The sequence below is a fragment of the Globicephala melas genome, chromosome 18 (assembly GCF_963455315.2).
Source record: "Globicephala melas chromosome 18, mGloMel1.2, whole genome shotgun sequence".
NCBI lineage: Eukaryota > Metazoa > Chordata > Mammalia > Artiodactyla > Delphinidae > Globicephala > Globicephala melas.
In genome coordinates, this window is record NC_083331.1 from 19,665,347 (window position 1) to 19,677,833 (window position 12,487).

The window sequence follows — 12,487 nt, forward strand, 5'->3', positions numbered from 1 at the left end:
AACACACACAGTCCCTGCTGCTCACCAAGGCATTTACATCCTAATGCATCCCATTGTATCGTGAGATTATACTGAAGAGTTTTGGCAGCCACCACAGCAATGGGTATCAAACGTCACATGAGAAGCTTGTTAAACATCACGCATATTCAGCATATCTGGAGTGGATTTTAGGAATCTACATAATTAACGCACTGCCGAGGTGGTTACAACCACACTTTGAGAAACCCGATCCCGGAGAGTTGGGATATAGAATACATAATTTGTTGTATATGTTTAGGCTTAAGTTAACATATTGTGCAACGTCTGTGGTTTCACTTAAAAAAAGAGCACATATTTTATATCTGCCCAATATTTTCCTTCCAATTATTCAAGCAACTAGTTTTTACGAGTTGTAATTATAAATAAGAATATTTATTTAATAACTCAGCAAGTATTCAGCAAGCGCTGTTGAGCACCTACTCTGTGTCTTGCTCCCTGATGGACACCGGGAAAACAGAAATTGAAAGGCTTTGTCTCCTCCCTCAGGGAGCGGACAGGGAGGGGGGCTTGGTAGCTGTCAGTTTCCTCAAATGCCTTAGCAACTCTTATGGACAAAAGGGAGCTGGGGGCACAGAGGAAAATGATTGACTGTGCCTAGGGAATCTGCAAAGTGTGCAGAGAGGAAGTGACATGGGGACAGGTTTAAAGAATCCTTCCAGACAGACGTAGAGGATTACATACGTGCCAGGCATTGTGTGGAGTGTTTGTAAGCATGAGCTCATCCGTTTTCACACCATCCTTTGAGGTTAATGCTTTCATTATCACAATTTTATAGAAAAGGGACCTGCAGCCAGAGAGGGTACATGACTTGCCCCAGGTCACGTGCATAGTGAGGGGCTGAGCTGTCACACCCAGGCTGTGGGAGGCCAGAGCCTGAAGGCTTAGATGCTCTGCTCTGTCCCATCATAGGTGGAGGCAACTCTATGAAGAAGAGCCCGAAGGCATGGGAGACCCTGCCATGCTCAGGGATCTCAAACAGCACAGGACCCAGAGCAGAACGTATGTGGAAGGAGGAGAAGTTAAGAGCAGAAGTATGGGTGGGGCTCTGATTCCCAAGACACACATAAAAACTGGTTTCCTGACTTGACACTCTGAACTTTACATTTCTATTTTCAGGATTCAATACAAGAATCCATTCATGTAGGCATAAAGAAGTACTACAGTTGGTCCTCATTATTTGCAAATTCCATATCTGTGACTCATCAATGCACTCAAATATATTTATAACTCCAAAATCATTACTCGCAGTTTTTTCATGACCATTTGCGGACATGCACACACGCAGAGTAGTGAAAACTTTAAGTCCCCCCATCACCCCCAACGCCCAAGTTCCTGGCTGAGGGGCACAAGAGCTTTCAGCTCTCATTATATAAGCAAAAGTGTGCTTTCTGCAGTCTATCTAGCACCACTGTTTTCACATGTTTGTGCTTTTTGTTGGTGATTTTGCTGTTTCAAATGGCCTTTAAGCACAGTGCTGAAGGGTTCTCTGGTGTTCTAAAAGCAAGAAGGCTGGCATGTGCATGATGGTGAAAATACACATGCTAAGTAAGCTTCTTCAGGCGTGAGTTACAGTGCTATTGGCCCTGAGCTCAATGTTAATTAAATATAAATTATAATAATATATATAAACAATAGCATATATTATAGAATATATTATGTACTATAATTATTAATTATACTGTATTATATACTATAATATAGACATTGTTCAGTATTGAACTCAGGGCCAACAGCACTATAACTCAGGCCTGAAGGAAGCTTTGCTAACACGTGTATATTTTGGGTTGGCCAGAAATTGTGTTTGTGTTTTCCCGTAAGATGCTATGGAAAAACCCAAACGAAGTTTTTGGCCAACCCATACACACACACACACACACACACACACACACAATAAGGTGATTTTATTTATTTGGTTGTTTATTTGTAATGTATTTTTTTAACGTCTTTATTGGAGTATAATTGCTTTACAATGGTGTGTTAGTTTCTGCTGTATAACAAAGTGCATCAGTTATACGTATACGTATATCTCCATATCTCCTCCCTCTTGCGTCTCCCTCCCACCCTCCCTATCCCACCTCTCTAGGTGGACACAAAGCACCGAGCTGATCTCCCTGTGCTATGCAGCTGCTTCCCACTAGCTATATATTTTACATTTGGTAGTGTATATATGTCCATGCCACTCTCTCACTTCATCTCAGCTTACCCTTCCCCCTCCCTGTGTCCTCAAGTCAATTCTCTATGTCTGCATGGACATATATACACTGCCCCTAGGTTCTTCAGAACAATTTTATTTTTTTTAGATTCCATCTATATATGTGTTAGCACACGGTATTTGTTTTTCTCTTTATGACTTACTTCACTCTGTATGACAGTCTCTGTGTCCATCCACTTCACTACAAATAACTCAATTTTGTTTCCTTTTATGGCTGAGTAACATTCCATTGTATATATGTGCCACATCTTCTTTATCCATTCATCTGTTGATGGACACTTCAGTTGCTTCCATGTCCTGGCTATTGTAAACAGAGCTGCAATGAACATTGGGGTACATGTCTCTTTTTGAATTATGGTTTTCTCAGGGTATATGACCAGTAGTGGGATGGCTGGGTCATATGGTAGTTCTATTTTTAGTTTTTTAAGGAACCTCCATACTGTTCTCCATAGTGGCTGTACCAATTTACATTCCCACCAGTAGTGCAAGAGGGTTCTCTTTTCTCCACACCCTCTCCAGCATTTATTGTTTGTAGATTTTTTGATGATGGCCATTCTGACCGGTGTGAGGTGATACCTCATTGTAGTTTTGAATTGCATTTCTCTAATGATTAGTGATGTTGAGCATCATAAGGTGTCTTTAAACAGAAACACACATAAAACAAGGTTACATATTGATCAGCTGATAAAAATGGTGTCATCAGAGGTTTGTAGGAACCCAACTTCTGTATTTTGGTGAAAGACAATTGTTCAATGTTTGCTAATTCAGTGTTCACAGTGATTGTATAGAATATAACTACCACAAATGACAAGAAGAGTCTGTATTTTCAGAAGTGAAATGAAATTAATAATAATGATAATACCTTCAATATATTGAACATTTGCTCAGATACCATGCCAACTGCCTTATGCTTGTTAACCATTTTAATTTTTGTGACAGCTATATGAGGACAGTATTATTATTGCTGCCCTACAGAGGAGGAAACGAAGACACAAGAGACCAGTTATCTCCTCAGGATGATATAGCTAATTAAGTGATAGAGACAGAATTTGAAACTAGGTCTGACTTCAAAGCCCAGGTGATAGGATGGAGCAAGTATTCATACAATCTCCAGAATTAAGAAAGCCCCATTTGTAAACACCAGTATCATCGTTGCATGTTCTCTAATTGAAACCATATTGGATAAGGATTTTATTTGTTGGGTCACCAGTGTTAACTTCACCATCTTTCTACGTGCTAATAAGTTGGTCCTTTCATTTGGACACCTGTATTCTTCAGTTCCTGATGGGTAAATCTTCAGGACAAAATTTCTTCAGTTCCAGATGGGTAGGTCATACAAGGCAAGGCGGGTCATTCACATAAATGACTTTGGACTCCTCTATATTATTTATGCAACTTCCTGTAAACCTACAGTTATTTCAAAATAAGAAGTTTTTTTAAATGACCTTTGAAATCCCTTCCAAATCTGAAATTCCTGAGCTTGCTTTTCCTGATGCTTAGCACAGGATAATGTACTTGTGGATGTTAAAGAGACTCCAGAGGACTAAAGCAGTAATGGACGTACATCAGTTCTTTGCTGGTGCCTAGGAAGATCAAATTTCTAAGTGGTAATATCCCCGAAAGTCCAAGGCTATTTAAAGACAATGTACCTCCATAGATACTACATAGATACTGTGAGGACACTTTCAGAGGAAGGCCAAGTTAATAAAACAGAAATAGACCACATCTGTGTTGTAGAAGGCTTCAACAATATTAACACAGCAAGTGTGACTTGCCTTAAAATAGCTTACTTTCTTTGTAGAATTCACAGAACATAACCACACATCTAAACATCCAAAGTTATTGTAAAACAATATCGTTAGGAGACAACAAACACACTGAAATGCAAAAATAAAACGAAACAACAACAAAAACTACCTGACTTCTTCCCCACTGACACATCGTATAACAAGATATATATTTGGAAGTCTAAACTACTCATCTGAAATACAATGTGTACAATATGGACAATTTGGGGATGTCCTGATTCTCAGGACATAACTTTTTAGCCTATTTATGTAAATAGCTTTTTGGACTTCTAATTACACTGTTTAGAATCATAAAAATGTAGTTAGTGAAAAACTAATGCACAAAACCCAGCCTAAGTAAAGAACAAGGAAAGTCAAAACACTTGAGGCTACCCAGCCATTCTCTATCTTGTTGACTCATGAAATCTAATGGCTAAGTACCGCAGGCAATATTTTAGATGTTTTCTTTTTTTTTAATCACAGAGGTAGCTGCCAGTTTACTACATGAACAGCCATAATATAATGGAATTAATTTTGGGAAATTACATATCTAGCAGGATATGAAGGTCATTCTTACAAAGTATTACACCATCAACAAAAATGCTAATGCCTCAAGTGTATTCAGTAGGAAGACTACATTGAATATTGATTTGATCAAGTTTTGATCACGTTTGTGTTCCTCCTGATGAATCTGTGATCAAGTATTCATAGTCTCAAAAGACTGGAACAAGTTTTATCTGCATCAGTGATGTCACATGATGTCTCACTGACATTTCAAAAGGTGCAAAATCAAACAAATGTCATCAGGGAAGAGCCAGTTGGCCATATAAACCAGTCCCATAGGGTGACATATTCCCAATTATATTTATCTTTTCTTATTTATTACATTTGTCTATGTAGTTACCAATATGATTTAGTCAAAAAAAAAACTTGTGTTTTACTTTCTGGTTTGAATCACATTGGCCTCTGAAGTCCAATGCATTTTTTTTCTAACTTTTATCATCTAGGCAATTGATTCTTATAGATCCACCTATGCCTTTTCCTGGAAATTATTTTTAAGATGAATCTAAGTATAATGCTAGCATGTTTGGAAATGTTGACGATATTTGAATTTCAGACTTTCAGCCTTCTCATGAGCCTAGTTTGATTTAAAGTGAAAGCTGAAAGCATATATCTAATGTATTTTAGATTGAGGAACTCTCTTCAAGCAAGGGCTAATGAATATGTATTTGTTCGAAACAGTACTTAGGCTTTGTCCATATGTAAAGGTACTGAAAACTTTGTGATAAATTGAAAGCTACGTCCATTGAAGAAATAATTGATAAGCTGGACTTCATTAAGATTAAAAACTTCTGCTCTGCAAAAGACAAAACTTCTGCCCTCATTCAAGAGAATGAGAAGACAAGCCACAAACTGGGAGAAAATACTTGCGAAAAAGACACACCTTGTAAAGGACTGTTATCAAAAATGTACCAAAAAACTCTTAAAACTCAACAATAAGAAAACAAACAACCCAATTAAAAAATGAGCCGAGAACCTTGAAAAAGAAGATATACAGATGGCAAATAAGCATATTAAAAGATACTCTACATCAAGTCATCAAGGAAATGCAGATTTAAATAAGATACTACTACGCACTTATTAAAATGATCAAAGTCCAGAATACTGACAACATCAAATGCTTGTGAAGATGTGGAGCAACAGGAACTCTCATTGGTGGTTTGAATGCACAATGGCACAGCCACTTTGGGAGACAGTTTGACGGTTTCTTACAAAACTAAACATACTCTTACAATATAATCCTGCAATTATGCTCCTTGGTATTTACCCAGAGGAGTTGAAAACATATCCACACAAAAATCTGCACATGGATGTTTCTACCACTTTATTCACAATTGCCAAAACTTGGAAGCAACCAAGATGTCCTTCAGTAGGTGGTACATACAGATAATGGAATATTGTTCAGAGCTAAGAAACAAATGAGCTATCAGGTCATGAAAAGACATAGAGGAAATTTAAATGTATATTACTAAATAAAAGAAGCCAATATGAAAAGGCTACATACTGTATGATTTCAACTATATGATATTCTGCAAAAGGCAAAACTATGAAGTGAGTCAAAGGATCAGTGGTTGCCAAGGGTTGGGGAGGATTGGAGATAAATAAGCAGAACACAGAGGATTTTTAGAGCAGTGAATATACGCTGTATGATATCATAATGATGGATACATGTCAATACACACTTGTCCAACCCCTAGAATGTAAAACATCAAGAGTGAACCTGAATGTAATCTATAGACTTTGGATGAGTATGATGTGTCAGTGTAGGTTCATCAGTTGCAACAAATGCACCACTCTGGTGGAGGATGTTGATAATAGGGCAGGCAATGCATGCATGGGAGCAGGGGTTCTATGGAAAAATCTCTGTACCTCCCCCCCTTAACTTTGCTGTGAGCCTTAAACTGCTCTTAAAAAAGATAACGTCTTACAAAATTTGAAAGCTACTTTTGAAAAGCAAAGAATTCTAAATTTTGAACATAAAATTTGAGCTGTGCCCTCAATAGTAATTGAACCACCTGAAGATATGAGTTAGCCATGCTGGCCAAATATATATAGCATAACATAAGCAGATGATTCCTTTGATTCTGCTTTCATAAGTCAGGAAATAATATAGTTGCCTGAATTATCATAGTCATTGCAGCCATGGTTATCAGGCCACATTGGTTGCATTTTCCTTGAAGACCAATTCAAAACATTATTAGCCTGCAAAACTGTCCATAAACATTCTTTGTTCTCTATTACCATAGCTACAACTCACCCACTGGTAAGATTGTGAGATATCATTTGATATGTCTACTTCCCCATTTTATTAAAACTGTCATTTCTGTCAAGTCTAATTTCTTTTTGGCACAGCTCAATTTCTTTTTAGATCCTGAGACTGGCAGCCCAATGTTAATTTGAATGTTCAAGCTCTATTACTCTATTGTGTGTATTGACTTTTATCACAATATGAAAACATTGCACACAAAATAAAATCCCTCTCTGGGCTCCACAGGATGTGGGAATCACCCACATATCTAACCTCATCTTCTTCTCCACTCCCTTTCCTCTCTAAGCTCCATCCACATGCCCATGGCCTGCTTTTTTTTTTTTTTTTTTTTGCCTGTTGACCTTGACAAGGTCTTTCCTGCCTGACAGCCTTTGCATTTGCTATTCCCTCACTACAACATTCTGCCCCCAGACCTCTACCTGGGTGAGAACTTCTTGTAAAGTCTGTTCTCAATGACTGTATCATCTCCCCAGAGAGTCTTCCCAACCATACCATCAAACAAAGCCAACCTACCGTGTCCTCTTCCCCAAGCAAATTTCTGTCAAATCACCAGGCTTCATTTACCTCTCTGGATTTACCACCATCTAAAATGATACTGCTCATTGATTAGTCTACCTGTTTTTAATGTAGCCCAACTGTATTGTACTGCAGTTTGAAGAAGAATGTCAAGCCCTGGTTTTATCTTTGACATGGAATGACCCAGAGGAATCCCACGGGTAGAATGGACACCTGCAGAAACCTCAGTGTCCCCTCCTTTCACTATAATATGAAAATGTATTAACTTTTAAAGGAATATACCGTTTTATAGGCAATAGGTATACTGTTGAAAAGTTGTATGTGAGTGGGTTTTTTTTGTTTGGGTTTGTTTTAGAAATCAAATTATTTTTCAACTTCATTAGATAGGAAACTCCCTGTTTAAGAAACATTAATTCAAATTCACTTATAAATAACTTTTTAAATTATGATTTCTTTTATAATTAAGAAAATAAAACCTACTCATTGCAGACAATTTAAAAAGTATAAAAAAAAGTATAAGGAAAGTAATTAAAGTAAACAGCATCTTATCACAGATAACATCCTGGTAATATTTCCATTTGTCCTTTTCTTCTATGCACCTAAACATGGACCTAGAGATTATCACACTAAGTAAGTCAGACTGAGAAAGACAAATATCGTATGATATCACTTATATGTGGAATCTAAAAAAAGGATACAAATGCACTTATTTACTGAATAGAAACAGACTCACAGACATAGAAAACAAACAAGATTATCAAAGGGGAAAGGTGGCAGGGAAGGATAAATTAGGAGGATGGGATTAACAGATAAACTCTACTTTAAAAAAAATGTATACTCAATATACATGCAAAGCCCTAAAGTGTATGCAATTTAGAACCCTACCTTTTTTGTGTGTGAGTTTCAGTTTTATTTTAGAAGGCTACTTTTTAACATTTCATTATATTTTCCTACGTCGTATTTCCTGAAATAAAATATTTAAGAGCTATATTGTATTCCTTCAAGTGAAGCCTTTATAACTGAGCATTTAAGTTACTGATAAAATTTTGATTATTATAAATAGAAGTGTGATGAATGTCATCAAACATTTGTATACTCCAAATCATATCAAATTTGGACCAAATATTTCACCAAATGGACCTGTCTGTCCAAGAAACACACAGCTGACACTTATTAAGGTAAATCTAGATTGGTGCTCTTTAAAAACTAGTGATACCAAAAAAACAAATGATGACTCGCAACCAAGTAATTTAGCTGAAAGACTCACTGCTTCTCTTTACTAGCGCATATTAATGAAACCAAATTCACTCTCCTTGCCTGGACCCAAGGCATTTCATTACATGACAGACATATGTGACGTTTCTGTGCTTCTCTAATATTAAATTCAGAAGGAGAATTTAGTAGTCAGAACCAAGTCTAGGTTAAAACAACCACAAAAAGATCAGGGAAGACAAAATAAGGTTTGAAGAAGTTGCCATACGCTATGTTGTGGTATACTTGGAAGACATGGACCTTGGAGTCCAACTCAACTAGTTAGACTCATGGGTCCATTATTTCTAGAGGTTTGATCTTGGGTAGTTTACCTATACTCCGAGATTTTTATTAACGGAAATGGAGATAATACCTATTTCACAGACTTCTTTTAAGGATTAAATGTGACAAACTCCTAAGTCAGTATATTGACAACATACTAGGTGCTCAATAAATAGTAGCTCTCTTTTATAAGGATCTAAAGGAAGGCAACGAATCATATACTAATAACCAAGTGATCACAACGAAAGTCTCAAGCTATAATCAAATGCATACAAATGTCAGAGAGCAGAGCAGGGCCAAGGCGTAGGGTATGAACAAAGTCGAGGATGAGAAAGGAGGCAAAAGCTGAAGGGGTTGGGAAGGGGACAGATAAGAAATCTAGGGTGAAACAAACACTCATCTGGAGAAGCTGAAAGCATAGGGAAGGGTAGGGTCAGGCAGGCAGAGGTGAACCAGGAGAGGTACCTGGGCAGCTAAGACAACCCTTGGCATAGAGTGTTATAGATTCTCTTTATGAGCAGCTGATAGTTGAACAGGGCTAGTGTAGGTCTTGAAGGTAAGTCAGAGCACCTGCTAGAGTTGGGAGTGATGGGACAAGCCTCAAACGTGTTAGACACCTATTCACTGGTTCCCCAAGAACAGCACAGATAAAGAATACTGTGCATCAGTTAGAATGCAATCAGGTGCAAGTAATGAAAAATCCAGTTAAGGCAATTAAAACGTAAACATGTTTGCTTACTTAACAAAAAGCCCAGAGGTAGACGTGTTTGGTTTAGAAACTCACTGATGTCATCATAGACCCAGGGACTTTGCATCCTTTCAGAAAGCCATCTGCTTTACACAAGAAATGCCTTCCCACTGGTCACAGAATGCCTGAGCAACGCTCCACATGTCGAAGACAATGTCCCAAACCAGAACCAAAAATGGTGATGGGAAAAAAAGATGTTTTCATCCTGTTCTCTCTTATTAAAGAGAACACGCTGAAGAGGCCCCAGAGACCTCCAGTTTACGTTGCAGTGGCTTCAACTGTGGTCCCATACCCACTCCTAGGGGATCACTAGCCACGAAGAGCATGCTTGCTGTTCTCCTCTTAGATCAATAATGATTTCTCCCATGGAGATGCTTCAAAGGGGAAATGAAACTGGAGTTCTCTTAACATGAAGGAAGCTGACTCTAGCTATAGGAAAGACCCCCAGAAGTGTGCCACAGGTTACGAGATAACACAAAGGGCACTGAACTTAGGTCGGATGACCTGGGTATTGGCCCTGTCTCTTTCTAAATCCACTGCTTGGGTATACCGATGATATTTAAGACGATGTTCATTCTTCTGTAAACTGGAGATAATACTACTCTCACAAGGGCTTATCGTTATGTTATGAGTATTAAATGAGATACGCACATGACAGTGCTTTGCAACCAGGCATGTGAAAGGGTCTAGCTATGACTTCAGTTGAATGACAGCAGGGCATTTTCTTTTAGCTTATGCTGTAAGACAAGGGAAGATTCCTTCAAGAGGAAAGGCACCACGTGGTATCAATACTATTATTACATCTTTTAGAGAGTTGGCAGACAGACCATTGTAATTGGTAATATACACTAAATGGCAAATAGGATGGCCTGGAGCTTTGAAAAACATACTGAGCCTACCTTGAAGGTATGACGTGGAAAACTGTTTACAGTGTATCTGACACAGTGGAAGCCACTTTAAATATTCTGTGGAAGACAGAAAAGTCTTGACTGTACCCCGGCAGGAAAATAACTTGTCGAAATCTCAGCAGAAGAAATTTTCAATTTATTAGAACTCTGAGTGTTATATGCTTGAATTACCCCTGGAACAAAACTCCACACATGAATAAACAGATAAATGCAAGGGAGACAAACCAGATGTTTTTCTAACCCGTTCTCACACAAGAATCAGCAAACAGCCATGAGAAGCTGACTGTTACCTCTTGTGCCTGATAAATCAACTCAGCATCTTGGCAGTGACAAGGGAGGAAACACTTAACAGCCAAACAGTGATGTAACCATCTGATCAGACTCCGAGTTTGCAGAAGCCTCTGCCCTTGTGCCCAGGCTGTATCGATTTCTATGTCGCACTGTCATGGCCGCCTGGAAACTGCTTTGTGAATTATTTATATGTTGGATTAGTAATCGGAAGTTTTCAGGTCAGGGTGGTTGGGTAATGACTGAGCGTCATCAGGCTGCTGGGGTCTCCCTTTTTCTACATGCAGAGGGAGGAGCATAATTGGGATGCCATGATGAGCCCCGTACCCTCTTCCTCCACTGGGCTACGGGCAGGTGAGGAAAAGGTGCAAAGGGATGGACCAGACTGTCCTTCTGCTAATCACCTCCATGCTGCAAGCTTTTCAAACCCTGACTTCTCCTACCGCTGTATATTCATGTGTGGTCTTCCAGTTAGATGTCACAAGGTGTAAGTAACTGACCCCATCACCTCTCTGATCTGGCTATCATGTCGCTTCCGGTTACTGGTTCTCCTTTCTGAATACACTTTTGTAATAGCCTCCCCTGAAGATGCTGCAATAAAGAAGGCCAAGAGGTAATTGTTGCTGCCCAATTCGCTATTATTTATGCCATGTACAACCTAGAAATGGGATAAGAGGTAGGAAAAATAAGTGGCTATGTTGGAAAGGGGTGTAGGAACAAGAGGGAATTAGCAGGAAGAAATAGAAGCAGGAACAGGGGGTAGTTCAGTTTAGCTTAGCAAATAATTTACAGAGTGCCCAGTACATGCAGATACTGGGCTAAGGTTTGGAAATTAAACAGTGACTAAGAAGTTGGGAAGATGGATGAGGGTGTCAGATACAGTGAAAGATTTTTATTTTAAAATATGGTAAGTAAAAAAAGAGAGAGACTTTTGGGACGGAGTTTAGAGAAGGTGCTATGTGGGAGACAGGGTCTGACCTAAGTCTTAGAGGAAAAGTAAGAGAGTACAAATGGGGCAGGTGTTTCTAGCAAAGGGACTGACATGAGGGAAGGCATGGAGTGAAAGAAACAGATTAGGCAGAAAGAGGGGTGATAAGGCAAAAGATTTTCCCATGCTCAGAATCAACCAATGATCAAAATCACGATACGATGTATATTTTATAACATGCTTCGTTTACAATCCATTAGCTCATCTATTCCTTGTAACAGGACTAAGAGAGACAGAAGCTGTCATTCCCATTTTACGGAGAAGACTGAGGTTCAGAGAAATCAATTCAGCAAGGAACGGTCATGCCCGGCAGAGCCTCTGGGCTCCATCTCCAGGGCCCTTTGCTGTCCCTGACTTTTGCTTCTTAACAGTATATTAAACCACTCAAGAGAAAAAACAAACAAACAAAACTTGGGGTATCATGTAATCCAGTGACTTCCAAATTTTGAGCATAACCAGTAAAAAACTAATTTTTCATTTCAGTCTAGTACCCCTCCCAACATATACGTAAACAAAAGCATCACAAAACAAGATTTAGTATGTACGATGTTTTCTGATGCCGTCTATTCTATTGTTTCAATTCATTTAAAATAAAAAATGCGGGTCAGAACCACTAGATTCATTTCACCACAACGAGA